The sequence below is a fragment of the Phalaenopsis equestris genome, unplaced genomic scaffold (assembly GCF_001263595.1).
Source record: "Phalaenopsis equestris unplaced genomic scaffold, ASM126359v1 Scaffold001082, whole genome shotgun sequence".
Taxonomy (NCBI): Eukaryota; Viridiplantae; Streptophyta; class Magnoliopsida; order Asparagales; family Orchidaceae; genus Phalaenopsis; species Phalaenopsis equestris.
The window spans coordinates 298,630-314,468 of NW_018165521.1; the positions used below are offsets into that span (position 1 = coordinate 298,630).

General features: G+C 36.5%; 1 long non-coding RNA gene across 1 annotated transcript in view; it reads right to left on the reverse strand.

The window, feature by feature from the left end:
* Positions 1-6,434: 6,434 nt before the first annotated feature.
* Positions 6,435-15,839, reverse strand: part of LOC110033065 — an 18,036-nt gene continuing 8,631 nt past the window's right edge. Inside the window, exons 2-3 of the long non-coding RNA XR_002294919.1 lie at positions 7,020-7,023; positions 6,435-6,445 (exon numbers count right to left, since the gene is read on the reverse strand). This is a non-coding gene — a long non-coding RNA (uncharacterized LOC110033065). The remainder of the gene's footprint in view (positions 6,446-7,019; positions 7,024-15,839) is intronic.

The following is a 15,839-nucleotide window of genomic DNA, read 5'->3' on the forward strand; positions in this document are numbered from 1 at the left end:
ATTGGGCCTTTAAAGGCAATTTGGGGGTTTTGGTCACAATGATCAAATTGGCCAAATTGTGGTCCATTGGAGGGTCCAAATTCGTTTGAGAAATATTTGGAGTCATTTTGGAGGTTTTGGGAAAGTTTTGGGTGCCAAGGGTACTTTTGTAATTTTGGCAAATTTGGCGGTATTTTGATAATTTTGGGGATTTTGGGTGCTTTTGGGCAATTTGGGTATTTTAAAATAGTTTGAAATGATTTTTTAATAAATTAGGGTATTTTGGATTAATTTGGGAATTTTGGTCAAATTTAGGGTTTCAAGGGCATTTAGGTAATTTGGGTGGATTTAGGGGCAAAAGGCCAAGTTGCACATTTTGGAAGAATTGGGGTGCCAACCACACTATATGAGCTATGGACCAATGAAATCCTCATTTTGGTCCTCTATGTACTGGTCTTAGCCAAACCCTAGCTTAGGGCAAGTGGGTCTAGGGGACCATCTACATGAGTCTCCCAAAAGCTCAAGGGATCAAAGTCAACAATTTTGGGGTTTAGGATTGTGAGTGATTGTGGGTGGTAGTGAGCGTAGTGAGTGAACTAGCTCTAGACCAACACCTAGAGTCAACCCTAAGGTCAAGCAATCCTATAGGGACTCCTCTTGTGATCCTCCATACTGACTTCAACTACTAAGTGCTAGAGGTTAGGACCAATATGTGGAACTTCAAGTTGACAAAAAAAAGAGTTTAGAATTTCTAATGGTGAGGGTTTTGTTTCTAGTTTTCTAAGAATAGTCAACAGGAAAGTCCTATGGCTAGACCTTCGGCAACTAAGGAGGGAAAACTAAACCTCAACCAAAAGTGAGGTAAGCAAATAGACCCCCAATAAGTGTGGTGTGCTGGGCAAAGCACACCGTGCGTATTGGTGTTGACCGATGAGATCAACAAGACCAACACAGACTCCTAAGTCAGCAAACCTAGAAAGGAGTGTAAAGTCGAGTGCTAGTTGTTTCTGCTAGGGAATATACAATGTGAATATTTAATCAAAATCAAGGAGTAGAAACTCTTGCTAGGGATCGAAGAGTGGGCTTCAAATTATCAAGTATCAGGTGTTTACAGAGCATGGGAATCAGTATGTAGGTGTTGACGCCAATGTAGGTACTGAAATTTAGGTATCAATCCCGAAAAGGAGTGTCAAAATTTTGGTACAATACTCGAACGAAGAGAATTATAATTTAGGTACTGACTCCGAGATGAGAGTTGAAATTTAAGTATCAATCCTAGAAAGAGAATCAGAAGTTACGGACCAACCTCCAAAGGAGGGAATCAGAAGTTAGGGACTGATTCCAAAATGAGAGTTGAAATTTAGGGATCAATCCCAAAAAGAGGGGATCAATCCCAAAAAGAGAATTGGAAGTTAGGGACCGAGCTCGAAAGGTGGGAATCAAAAGTTAGGGACTAGTTCTGAAATGAGAATTAAAATTTAAGGATCAATCTTACAAAGAGAACTGGAAGTTAGGGGCCGACCTCAAAAGGAGGGAATCAGAAGTTAGAGGCTGATTTCCAAATGAGAGTTAAAATTTAAGGATCAATAACAAAAAGAGCATTGTAAGTTGGGGGCTAATCTCAAAAGGAGGGAATCAAAATTTAGGGACTGATTCCAAGATAAGAGTTGAAATTTAAGTATCAACCTCAGAAAGAGAGTCAAAATTTAGGTACCGACCTTAAAAGGAGAGAATCAGAATTTAGGTACTGACCCCGAGATGAGAGTTGAAATTTAAGTTTCAATCTCAGAAAGAGAGTTGGAATTTAGGTACCAAACTCTAAACGAGGGAATCAAAAGTTAGGGACTGATTCTGAAATGAGAGTTAAAGTTTAAGGATCAATCTCTAAAAGAGGATCGGGAGTTAGAGACCGACCTCAAAAGGAGAAAATCAGAATCTAGGCACTAATTCTGAAATAAGAGTTGAAATTTAAGGATCAATCTTAAAAAGAGGATCAAAAGTTAGGGACTGACCTCGAAAAGAGGGAATCAAAAGTTAGGGACTGATTATGAAATGAGAATAGAAATTTACAAAGAGTTCGTGGTGTTGAACTCATAGATATGTATCATGTGATAATGTTGACGTTGGTGAGGAAGATATGTGGCATTTTGTGAGATTTAGTGCAGACAAGGACAGTCGTGCTGCGCGAGAAAAGAGTAAGAGACCTCGAACTCGAGAGAAACAACTCGACAGATTTATTTTCATTTTTCGTATTGTTTTTAACATGTTTAATTTTCAAAATATGTTTTTCAAAATTTAATTTTTATTGGTTTTTTCAAATGTGTGTTTATTTAAACTTTATTATTAAATTTTTATTATTTTGTTCTTTGTTCTTTGTAGTTCAGAACTAACATTTGGTTCTATGGCTCTTTATCCATTGCACAAAAAGGCAATTGAACAAACAAACAAAATTCTGAAAGAGAGTTCATTAATTTGCTGCAACATGTGTTACAGATTGAGTACAGACCAAAGCCTCAAAAGGTACAATATGTTGAATTCATCAAAATACATCTGAAAATATCTCATGCTGGGTACATATCATAAGCTGAGCATATCTAGTACATATATTATCTTATCTGCTGTGTCAAAACATAGTACAAAAGGTATCCCATGAATGTCCATCTTCGATGGAGTGAGCTCTTGATCGAGCTGACCTACTAAGCCACGCTCCAGGACAAGAGTTCCCTTTGCATCTGTCTAGAGGTTAAACCCTCTCATAGTTTGTAAGGCAATAGTTATTCCAACTCTAGATTTGGCTGAAATCCATATGACATTTTGCTGTCATCCATTTTTGGAAAGTTACAGACACCCTGCGGTGTCGTACCCCTGAAATGCAATGTCTGGATATGTCTGCTCCATTATCTTTAAGAACTAGCACCGAACCCACTAGTAGCGGAATCTCCATGGATCCTCTAAACTCGTCGGGGCCAATGACATCTATTTCTTCTCTAAATAAAATGTTGCTTTTTCTCATGAAAGAGACTGTGTAAAAAGGTCTCACAAAATCATGATGGTTTATAGGCGGGGGAATACAATCACCTTCATCGTATATATTAAAGATATAGCTTTCAGGAATACAGTTGGCTGGGAGTACACTCCATCATACCATTCTCTTAATCATGCAATTTATCATGAGAGGTAGCGGGTCCACCTCATCGTATCTCAAAATCCTCGAGGGATTTCCTTGTCTGTCCTTAGTGAAATTGGTGAAATTGTATCCTTAGTGAAATTGTAACAACAACCACATTGTATGGTGATTCTACCTTGTCCACGCATCCATTTCTGTAGCTCAGAATAAGTTCTTTCCATCAGAAGGCATGCTCGACCCCTGTCTCTTAGATCAATTTCGCAGCCGAGCATACATCTTTTATCGCTTTTGGAGAAGAATCTGGTGTACAGTTCCAAGCCTTCTAGTATGTTGATGAATTTTTCCTGAACTTCTTCATAGAATTCAAATTCCTTTTTGTTCATTTTACTCATTTTGTAGTATTTTGCCATGGTGATGTTCGATGAATGTCGAGGATGCTCCCTCATTTAAAAGTCGGCAGGAATCCAGGTTGGTGTTGTCTCTCTATCCAGCAGGATATATGACTCCCGCATTGGGTGATTGGTGACCAAAAATTTGTCATCGACAGACATGTGCTGTAGCATTCTAGGTGGAGAACATTGCAATTTGAGCATTCCACAAACGCCCATTTAGCTGGTGTAACTGTGCGAATTTCGACGTTGCATGTTGGGAAACCCGCAAAAAGATCATCTGAAACTCCTAGTGTCTCCGACTCCATAGTGAATTCGGATTCATCCTCTGTGACAGGTAGGCTGGAGGAAGTCTCTCTCATATATGGATCGTAGATTTTCCTCTCAGGAATAGGGGTAAGTAAATTTTCTGCCACTTGTTGGCATCTCCTTTCTTCACGCGAGAAAGCTCTATATTTTTGGCGGTTGGCGTTTCTGCATTGAGTTCTTCGTAGTGGTGCATCTGGCCGTCTCTCGTCATTAACAACGACTAGGCGTCCAATTGGTACAGTTATCATAGACTGCAGACGACTAGTCACCTCCATCAGATCTTGCTATATCATCATATTTTTCTCCTTCAATAAGTAATTATCCCCGTTGCTGGTCTTCAACAGTGATGATAGCCCTTCTTTTTCTTGATAGGTAACGACGTTCATCAAGGGACCCTCAAAGTACTTGTCGACTTGACTGAAGTCCTTGTCGAAGTCTATGGTGCCACCCTGCGGTGCCTTTTCCTTGTTAAGTGCAAGGTTCCAGCCATCTTTAAAAGCAAAAATCTTCTTCTGTTCTAACATTTTTTCAACATACGATAGGAAAAACATCAGTGTGTAGAAATTTAACAAGAACAAGAACAAAACAAAGTGTTTTTTAGAGAAAATTTTAATTTATGTTGGTGGGAAAATCATTTAATTATATATATTTTTTGTTTAATTTAGAAAAATATTGAACTCAAAAGTAGAAAGAAGAAAATTGAAGTATGTAACTTCAAAACTTTTCATTTTATTGAGATTAGTTTTATTATAAAATTTTTTACCCAGTCACAGATGTTTGGCCAAATAAATATCCCCAGAACAATCAAAATTTCAAAAAGGCAATTCCAAGCAGCGTCAAGGTACATAGTATGTCTTCAAGTATCGTCCGTTGATCGACAACATGGGTCTTTCACCTAAAAAATCCACTAGCTGGTAGGCTCCTCCTGTGTAGACTTTTTCTACAAAAAATGGTCCTTCCCAAGTTGGCTCGAATTTTCCACCTATTCTGTATCGTGCAAGAATAGGCCTTTTGAGAACAAGAACGAGAACACCAACTTTGAGTGTCCTTGGGCGAACCAATTTGTCACGGGCTTATATCATTTTTTCCTGCTAAAGCTCCAGGTGTTGTTGTGCTTATAGTCATTTTCCTTTAAGTCTTTCTAATTTTTCAAGTCTGAGTTTTACACTTTCTTCCGTTGTAAGTTGATTGGCGATATCGACTCTGAGAGAGCGTCTGGACCTCTAGCGGTAGTACGGCCTCAGACCCGTACATGAGCACGTAGGGTGTACACAGAGTGGGAGTCGTGAACGTTGTGTGGTAGGCCCACAAAGAGTTTAGCAATCTGTAATGCCAATCTGTTTTGTTTTCATTCAGTGTCTTCTTCAAAATCTGTACCAATGTCTTCTTGAAGGCTTCAGCTAAGCCATTTGCCCTGGGATAGTAAATTATAGAGTATCTTCAGTCTATCCAGTGCTGTTTGACGAAATTATTGATTTTTATGCTTTTGAAGATAGTCCCATTGTTGGAGATTATTCTGTGTGGAACTCCAAAACGGTAGACAACTTGGCTTTTGAAAAATTGAAGGGCGTGCTGTGCTGTAACCTCTCGCAATGGCATAGCCTCTGCCCATTTGGAAAATTAATGTATAGGAACAAGTATAAATCTATGTCCTTTAGAGGATGGAGGGTCTATTGGACCTATTATGTCTGTGCCCCAACACTTGAATGACCATAAAGCAATAGTTGGGTGTAGCACATTTGGAGTTTAGTGCAAGACCACCCCATTTACTTGGCACTAGTGACATCTTCTAGCTTTATCCATGCAGTCGGATATCATTGTCGGTCAATAATATTCGAGTATTTTGATCTTCATTTTCATCTTTGGCCTTGATTGGTGAGCGCCACATAGTCCAACATGTACCTCTTTGACAATATTCTGTGATTCTACTTTGCTTAAACATCATAGCCACATCTGATCGAATAATTACTGTAGAGGACATCACTCACTAAGGCGTATCACATAGCCTTTCTTATGATGCGGTGTTTCTCAGATTTGTCTTCCGGTAGCTTTCTAGTTTGCAAATATTATATTAATGGCTTACGCCAATCTACATTGATATCAGCAATCGCAATCAACGTTTCTTCTTCCTTTCAAGCTTCTTTAGATTTTTGAGGTTGATTCGAGACAAAACTGGTCTTCCTTGAACTGTAATGTCAATGGAATCCTCCGGGGGACATGTAATTTTTTTTTGCAAGTTTTTTCAGAGTGTCAGCATGGGCATTATCTCCCTTAAGAATCCAGAAAAAAGTTATGTTGGGAATCTGCTCCATCAGCTTTATCATGTACTGGTGGTATTCTGCTAACCTTAGCCTCAAAATCTTGTATTGTCCGGCGACTTGTTGGATGGCGAGCTGTGAGTCGCCATGGATAACAATATATGTTATATCCAAAGAGATTGCTAATTCCAATCCAGTGATTAGCGCTTCATATTCTACTTTGTTGTTGGTGCACGACACTTTCAGGTGGTAGGAGAACCTCAACACACCCTTATCTGGCGTGATAAAGATCAAGCCAATCTTTGCTTTGCTTGGTGTAACTGTGTCTGATCCTTTATCTTTTCTAGCCGATGAAGCTTCATTGAAGTACATCTCCAGTGTTGCTCTTTGGATAATTCCATCTGCAATACTTGTTCACTAGAAACTTATCATTAAGAGGGGACCCAGCTAGAAGTGGGTGTGCAACAAAAAATTCTGCCAAAATCTGTCCTTTGATAGCACGGAGGGAAACAAAAGTTATATGAAATTGCAACAAAATCATTGACCATCTTTCTAGATGTCCAGAGATTGTTGGTCGGGTCATCAAATATTGCAATGGATTAACTTTTGAAATTAAGGTAATCTTATGAGAATGCATGTAATGTCTGAGTTTCTAGACGATGAAAATTAATGCTAGACAATGCTTCTCAATTAGCGGTACCTTATCTCTGTCAGCATTAAATGACAAATCAAGTAGTAGAGTGCGTTTTATTTACCCTGTTCATTGATTTGGGCTAAGAGGGCTCTGAGAGACTCATTTAAGGCTGCAAAATAAATTATCAACGGTTTTTCAAAGATAGGGGCGCCAAAATAGGAGGTGTAATTAAGTACTGCTTAACGTACTCAAAAGCCCAGTGGCATTTCTCTTCCCAAAAAAAATTGGCGTCCTTTTTAACCAATGTCGAGAAGGGATGACACTTACCTGAGATATTATAAATAAAGTGTCTCAGATATGCCAACTTCCCTTGAAAGGAACATAGTTTTTTTAAGGTTTTGGGAAAAGGCATTTTCAAGATAGCCGTAATATTATCCGGGTCGAGCTCGATTCCTCAAAGACGGACAACGAATCTTGGAAATTTCCAGGAGGTAACGCCAAAGGCGCACTTTAAGTAATTCATCTTATGGTCATATCGTCGTAACCGTTCAAACACAATCCTCAAATCGTACAAATGGTCTATTTTTTGTTTACTCTTGATAACCAAATCATCCATGTAGCATTCCACTTGGTTGTGAATGAGATCATCAAAAATTTTCATCATAGCTCATTGAGATGTTGCTCCAGTGTTATTCAACCCAAACAGCATCACTGTGTAGCAGAAAATTTCGATAAGTGTCCTGAAGGCTATAAGTGTTGCATCTTCTGGAGCAATCTTGATTTCATTGTACCTCGACGATCCATCTATAAAGAAGAAAATTTTATGTGTTGCAGCAATGTCCACCATCATTTCTGGTATTTGCAATGAAAGCTCATCCTTTGGACACGCTTTGTTAAAATCTCTGAAGTTGACACATACACAAATTTGTCCATTTTTTTTCTTAATTGATACAATATTAGCTAACCACGTGGGGTGTTGCTCTTCTTTTATAAACTTAGTGCCTACTAACTTCTTCACCTTGGCAATGACTTGCTGCCCTATCTCGAGGCACATTCGCCTAGGTGCTTGTTTTTCTGGGGTCATACTGTTGTCCACCCCAAGTTCATGAGCTGCAACTTTTACTGACAGTCCTAACATTTCATCTTAACTCTACGTGAAGCAATCTTTGAATTCTGTTAATAGTTTAATCAATTATATAAATTCATCATCATTAAGTAGAGAACTTATAAATGTAGGTCGGGGCTTCTCTTCCATTTTGAGGTTAATTTCCTTTAATTCATCAACATTTCACTTGATTTCTTCATCAAATTCTGGCGAGGCATCATCTATTAGCAGATCAGTAGAGTCATCCTCTATATCGAGACAATCCTTTTTAGATTCGCTAGTAACAACCATGAAAAATTTGAGTCATCGACTGGTTCTACTGTACCAAATTCGAGACCCTCTTTCAAGTTGGGAGTTCGACTTTTAACATCCCATAATTTCTCAAAAAGTTGTAATTTATCTCTTAATATTTATTTTGGTAAATATCCCAGTTGAATTAACTTTTGTACACAAGGCGAAAAGTAACCAAAAGGTAATTCTATTAATTCAATATGATTGGTTCGCCCAAGGATTGGTTCCTCACTCCCGGTGCTATCGTTAGTGGAGTTGTCGATGTTTTCTTCAGTCTTGTCAACAGGTTCATAGGACTCAAGAATGATTTGAGGATCATTTTGGGAATCGAGATCAAAGTTTGATGTGTCATAGTCGATCACATTATCAGTAGAAACAGTTCGAACGCAGCTGAAATCATAATCACTATATTAATAAGACCCCAGAGGGACAAAAATATCATCATACTAGGCCAGGGGTTCGAGAATTTTCTTCCCCAAATCCGACACAACCAATCTAGTAGAGGCAACCCCTATCCTACCCCCCATGCTATCACTCTATGCGATGGTATTCTTCTTCTTCTTTGATGATGATGATTCTTCTGGTGAAATCTTCATTTCTGGCTTGGCAGGCTGAAGACTTTGGACGGAAGCTTGTGTTGATGCATTCTGAATTTCATTTAGGACCCTCTTGAGCTTGTTCCAAGTCGTACTTCATCCATCCTTTCCAGTAGACAGATCAATCAAAGAGATTGGCTCAGCTGAAATCATATTTTTGGAACCTTTTTCAGGCTCTTTTTAATATTTTTTCGGGATCGTTATATTCCCTTCTTTAAGATTTTTCTCAAGCCAATCTTTGAATATATTGTGTCCAAGCAATCTGTGATACATGCAATAATTTGGTTGATCCTTCTTGTCGACCTTTTTGGGTTTCTTTGGATGTAGTAATCTGAAATCAGGCTTATTCAACAGACTTCTGAACATCTTGGATATCGCTTCATCTTTGAAGGAATATAATACCTTTTATCGTTCTGCCAAAGATATTCTCTTATTCTCTGTTTGGTGTGATCCTCCCTGAGGTGGTCGCTGGCTGGATAGGCCATAATTTTGTGTCTGTTGTTGAGCATGCTGCGATAATGACTGATAGGAATTTTCTGCATGTATCTTCATTAGTTGTTTTCTTTTAATGACCGTTGCCATTGTGCTGGACTTCTTTTCAAATACTCTGGTCGTCCTGAACTTCTCAGACTTCTCATGAGAATCCATATGTTTGACTTCTTTTTGAAGATTGCTGGCTTTGCTGAGTAGCTTCTCAAAGGATTTAATGGTGAATCCCATGAGCATGAAAGCTATTGTCCCATGAATGCCCTTGAGTAAGATCTTAATTGCATGATGTTCCTGTAGCCGAGGTTTGCATTTCATGGTAAGGTTTCACCACCTCAAAATGTAGTCCACTAGAGTCTCGTTGGGCTTTTGCTTCTCTATTACGAGATCTCCAATAGACACATGATGATGCGCTCCAACAAATCTCTTCACAAACAATTGTTCTAACTCAACGAATGTCTTGACTGATCCATTGGGTAGTTTGTCATACCAATCAAAAGTGATCCTGACAAGCTGCTGACGAACTATCAAAAGAGTAGAGCTTTGTTACCTCCACTATTACCACAACTGGCTCAGAAATGTGTTATGTGCTGCCTGGGATTTGCAATCCCATCAAATATCTTAACGTTTAGTGACACAAAACCCTTAGGATAGGGTACGACATCTAACTCCTCTAAGTAAGGTCTACCCTTCTCTCAAACTTGCTCGACCATTTGCTTAAATTTCTTTTCTGGCGTGGTACTTGATGGAGAATCCTTCTTTTTTTGCTCATCTTTATTTGCGGAGGCAACTTCTCTCTTTTCATCAATGATGTGTATAATCTCCAGTTGATTGACTTCTGGAGAGGCTAACTATGGTACTTGAGAGTGTCCCTAAACTGTGGCCATGGTGTTCATGGCAGCGGCCATCTCTTCCATTCTTTTCTTCATTTGGATGATTTGTTGGTCCCTTAAGAAAACAGCCCTACGTAGCTCCTCTATGACTTCCTCTTTGATGAGAGGATGAGCATCACACACAGACGCAACATCTCTGGTCTCGATAACATGCTCATCCATAAAATCTTCCTTGAGGTAATCATTGAAGTCAAAGTCTTCATCATCATCAATGAAAACTCCATATTCTCAAGATAACTCAGAAATCCTGACCCTGAGCTTTTTGACCTTTTCTTAAATTATTGATTCTTGTAGCATTTTGATATCTGGAGGACTTGGTTGGATATCCTCCACTCGTTTCTCCATTTCGGTAGCAATTGTTGTCACAATATCAGATACTTTGGACCTTGGCTTCATTCCATGATTCTGCCCTCCAGGTATGCTGATACACCTAAAAATGTTCTATTTTTCATGATTTATTTTATAATGATATTGTACTTTAAGGATATCTTTCTTGTGTTTTTGGTTTTAGGTACATCAAGTTGAAGAATTTGGAGTGACTGGAGTAAAAGGAACAAAAATGGACCAAAACGGAGCAAACCAGAGTAAATTGGGTTGAGTCGGGGCACACCAAAGCCATGGGGACCAAAATCAGGCACTTAAGTGCTTGTGACCAGTGCTTACGCACCCAAATATGGTGCTTAGGTGCCACCAGATAGAGAATAGGGCGCTTAAGAGCCCAAAAACGGTGCTTAGACGCCAATGACAGTTTTCAACATATCTTCTAGGATATACGTCAAATTTGGATGATTTTTGAAGCAGTGCTTCGTGCATCACTTGGAGAATTCATTGGAAATGAGAAAATGGACTTTATATAATAATTTGGGGTGGTTAGTTGGAGTTTTAAAGAGGCACTTCAGACACCATTTGGAAGATTTAAGGAATATGTAAGGAATATGGACAGTTTTGAATATGGACAGTTTTGAAGAGATACTTAAGCATCTCTTCGGAAATTATAAAAAAGAAGACTTTAAATTTTTTTTAAAATAACACTTGGACTCTTGAATCAATTAGAAGAGGAGAAGTAGGCTTGGAGAAGAGGAAGAAGGCTTGGGCGTGAGCCCCAAGTGGGGCGGCAAGGTGAGAGAGAAAGAGAGAGAGTGAGAGATTTCTTCTTTTCTTTTCACTTTGTTCTTGGATAGGATTGTAAGGAGATTGCTTTTGATATACAAGGAGAGTTTGATTTACATCAGAGATAAGTATTTTCATTGTATTTTTATTTGAATTTATTACTTTATTTATATGGTTTCAAAGTCTTGTTCAATGAAAAGTTCTTGTTGTTTCTCCATGTGTAGTGAGTAGTTTTCTTTACACTTCCCTCTTGTAATGAATTAGTACACATGTGTAGGATATAGAATTTAGTAGAGTGAGAATATGTTATGATGATTTTACTTTGTTCCTCATTTACATGTAAACTTGATCAACTTGCATATTAAAATCTTTTGTCAGAACATGTAAGATCTGGGATGGTATTGTCTCAATGAACTATGGTAGAATCACATGAGATTGTATGAATGAGAATGTAGTCCATATGGTTGAGTGCAAAAACTAGGGAAATAATCTTTAATGGGTGTAGAATTAGAGGACTTTAGAGTGACAGGCTAAAACCCCTTAATTTGGCCTATTGTTTTAGGTTTCTATGCGAGATGTTAGCCTCCAGGTGGAGGGATAAGATTTTAAAGCCTACCTATTTAGGGAATTCATCTACACCACAAGTCTTTATATCATAAGATTCGACTCAATCACAAGAAGAACCTGAATTGAAAGATGAAATCAGTAAAATATCTCCTAAGAAAGAGTTATTCAAAATCACTGAATGGTATATTCTATGGTAGACATACAAAATGAATAAGATTTTGATGTTGGGGCAACCAGAGTAAACATTGGATACATCGAGTCATTGATGTTAGACCAAGTGCATCATGGGAGTTAGCCCACAGTTATTTTTGTTATCTGTTTAGTTTGATTGTTGTTATGTTTGATTGGATAATAATGAGATGTTGAAATTTGATTCGTGTTTAATTTTTAACAGTGTATTGTATTAATGTTGTGAGGTAATTCGTTCGTCATGACTAGATTTGTATATGATTTATGGTAGTATCAGGTTGACGAGTTTATTACAACTTAGTTCTCAACCGGAGCTAAGCATCACCTTGAAGCATGTAGAGTTTAGAATTAGACAACTCAATGTCAACTCTATTACTTCCTTTATCTGACTTTGTCTTCACTGAGTAAGGTCATGAACTTACTTAGTGAACAACATCTGGATGAACTGCACTATTTTTATTTATCAGATGGTGTATACCTTAAACTTAGAGTAACCCTAAAATTGACAACACATGAGTGAATTCTGGTCCATGAATGACAACCATATAAAGTTTTATAATGCACCAACATTATTAGTGTAGTTTCTTCTGTTAGAAATTGAAAGTAAGGAGGGGAAAGGTGAGTAGATGGAAGATCGAATTAACCTCAGTCATTGTTTCTTTATGAATCTGAGTCTATGTATTGGAGTTTGTGTGTCTATGTTTGTTAGTCAAGTTGAATGAGTCATGGGAGATGACAAAAATTATCTCAATATTTTAAACTTCAATATTTTAAACTTGTACTTGTTAGCATCTAGCAATTCCTTTATAAAGTTTAAAATATGCTCTTGTTTACTCTTCAGTTTGTACTTGCTCTACCATTTAAAACTAAATTATAGTCTTATATCAAGAACGTTTAGGCTAGATTTACTTTCTACTGCAATGTTCTACCATGTCTTATTTGTTGACATTTTTGTAGGATGTGTAGTAAATTGTAAAAGTGATATTTTCCTGCCGCATATTTTTGTACTTCATTGTTAAACATGAGCTTAAGTTTGGGGGGGAAAGAAAAATGTTTCAAATTTAAACCTGACTTTTTTTCAGAAGGACTACAAATAGATTTGTATTTTATTTCTAATGATTATTTTTATGTGGAGTCATCTTAAGGATGTTAGAATTTTAAGTATAGAAATGGAATTTTATTTAAGTATAGAAATGGAGTAGGAAATCTTAGTTGATATTTTTAGTGAAAACGGTGAACCTAGAGTTAAGGATATTTAGTTGAGAACTTGGAAAAATGGATAACTATCTTTAGTAGGAAGAATTGTATTTTTTGAAAAACTAAGGATTCTTAGAATTTCTATTTTCAAACATTTAAGGCTCTTTTAGAAGTATTTAAACATATATATATACATCCTTTCAAGTGAAGGAAAGTAATAAGTTTTAACTTTAGACGGGGATAGTGAAATTCAAAATTATTTAAGGACTTATCTAGATATAGTGATCCTCATATAAAAAAAAAGAAAAAAAATAATGGATCAAAAATATCCTTAAAAAAAGGGAAGAAAGAAAAAAGATGCAAAAGAAAAGAAGAAAGAAAAAGAAAAAAAAGAGATTAAGGAGAAGCTTGAGAAGAGGTCCTAATCAAAATTGGTTTCGCTTGAGTCTTTCTAAAGTAAGGAACTTAGAACAATTCTAAGCTTGATTTTTATACTTATATTAGTAAAACATTTTTTTAAGAGAGTTTCTAAAACTATAAAGTAAAATTCATAGGATCCGAAGTTTGAAGAATCTGCATATATTTCTGAATTAGATAAGAAAACAAATTTCCATGTTTAATGATAAATATTTTAGACCCTGGGCTAGTCTGATTCACTGGAATTTCTTCTAATTTGAACTATCACATTTTTAGAACAAAATTTTAGCAATTCTAAACGATGACCCATTAACTTTAATCTACATAAATTATTTTAAAAATGTAGTATTAATTGAGGACAAGTAATACTTAAATTTGGGGGATTTTGATACGCCTAAAAATGTACTATTTTTCATGCTTTATTATATAATGATATTGCACTTTAAAGGTATGTTTTCTTGTGCTTTTGGTCAAGTTGAAGAATTTGGAGTGATTTGAGCAAAAGGAATAAAAATGAACCAAAATGGAGCAACTCAGGTCGAATCGGGGCACATCAGAGGCATAGGGACCAAAACTGGGGACTTAAGTACATGTTCCCGGCACTTAAGCACCCAAATATGTCGCTTAGGTACCACCAGATAGAGAGGGTGCGCTTAAGCGCCCAAAAACAGGCTTAGCCGCCAAAGACGATTTTCAACTTATCTTCTAGAATATACGTCAAATTTTGACAATTTTTGGAGAGGTGCTTCATGCATCACTTGAGAATTCATTGGAAATGAGAAAAGGGACTTTCTAAAAGAATTTAGGGTATTTATATGAAGTTCTTAAGAGGCACATCAGGCACCATTTGGAAGATTCAATGAATATGGACAGTTTTGAAGAGACACTTAAGCATTCCTTAGGAAATTATAAGAAAAAGTCTTGGAAATTTTTTTAAAATAACTCTTGGTCTCTTGAATCAATTAGAAGAGGAGAACAAGGCTTGGAGAAGAGGAAAAAAGCTTGGGCATGAGCTCCAAGTGGGGCGGCAAGGTGAGAGAGAAAGAGAGAGAGTGAGAGATTTCTTCTTCTCTTTTCACTTTGTTCTTTGAGAGGATTGTAAGGAGATTGCTTTTGCTACACAAGGAGAGTTTGATTTACATCAGAGATAAGTATTATTATTATTATTATTATTTAAAATTAGTATTTTATTTGTATGGTTTCAATGTCTTGTTCAATGAAAAGTTCTTTTTGTTTCTCCATGTGTAGTGAGTAGTTTTCTTTACTCTTCCCTCTTGTAATGATTTATAATGTATGTGTAGGATATAGAATAAAGTAGGATGAGAATATGTTATGATGATTTTACTTTGTTCTTCATTTACATGTAAACTTGATTAACTTGCATGTTAAAATATATTGTGAGAACATGTAAGATCTGGGATGGTATTGTCTCAATCAACTGTGGTAGAATCAAATGAGATTGTATGGATGAGAATGTAGTCCATATGATTGAGTGCAAATAAATAAGGAAATAACCTTTAATGGGTGTAGAATTAGAGGACTTTATAGTGACAGGCTAAAGCCTCCTAATTTGGCCTATTATTTTAGGTTTTTACAGAACTTTTCAAAATTTAGATTAACCAATGTTCTTTATAGCATCTCTAGTAAGGGTAAAGAATATAATTACACCTATTTGTCACAATCTCTCTCGTTACTTGTTTTACTTTTACATGTCACTAGTTTTCATTATATGAGGAAGAGTACTTTTAATATATTAAACTGACCGCGACTTCATATATGCTTAAAAATATAATTATTTAATACTCTTGCTAAAAGATTTAATTCCTCAGCAACTGTACCAAAACTCAATAATAGTTATAGATTCGATAAATATGGACGTAATAAATTTTCAATAATTATAAAGTCACACTTATCAACGCAAGTATATGTATCGCTCCAGTAATATAGGGCTCTAATGGAGTCCTAGATATCGATCCCACAGGGAGTAAGATTAGAACTACAAACTAAGATTTTAGAAAAGCAATACTTTAATCACAACAACAAAGTTCAATTTTCTGATATGTCACTAATAGGCAATTGAAATAAATATATAATTTTAATAACTATTAAATGACTAATTATACTAATGAAGGTTCAAATGTGATATTCAATATATAAGAAAGCATCCTTCTCCTTGTCAAGAAATTTTAGTGAATGGATAAAATGAATTAGTTCAAATTATATTGCGCCAAATAGGAGCATACCTATTCTTTACCCTTTGGTCCAGGCATAAAAAACATTGACTAATCCTAC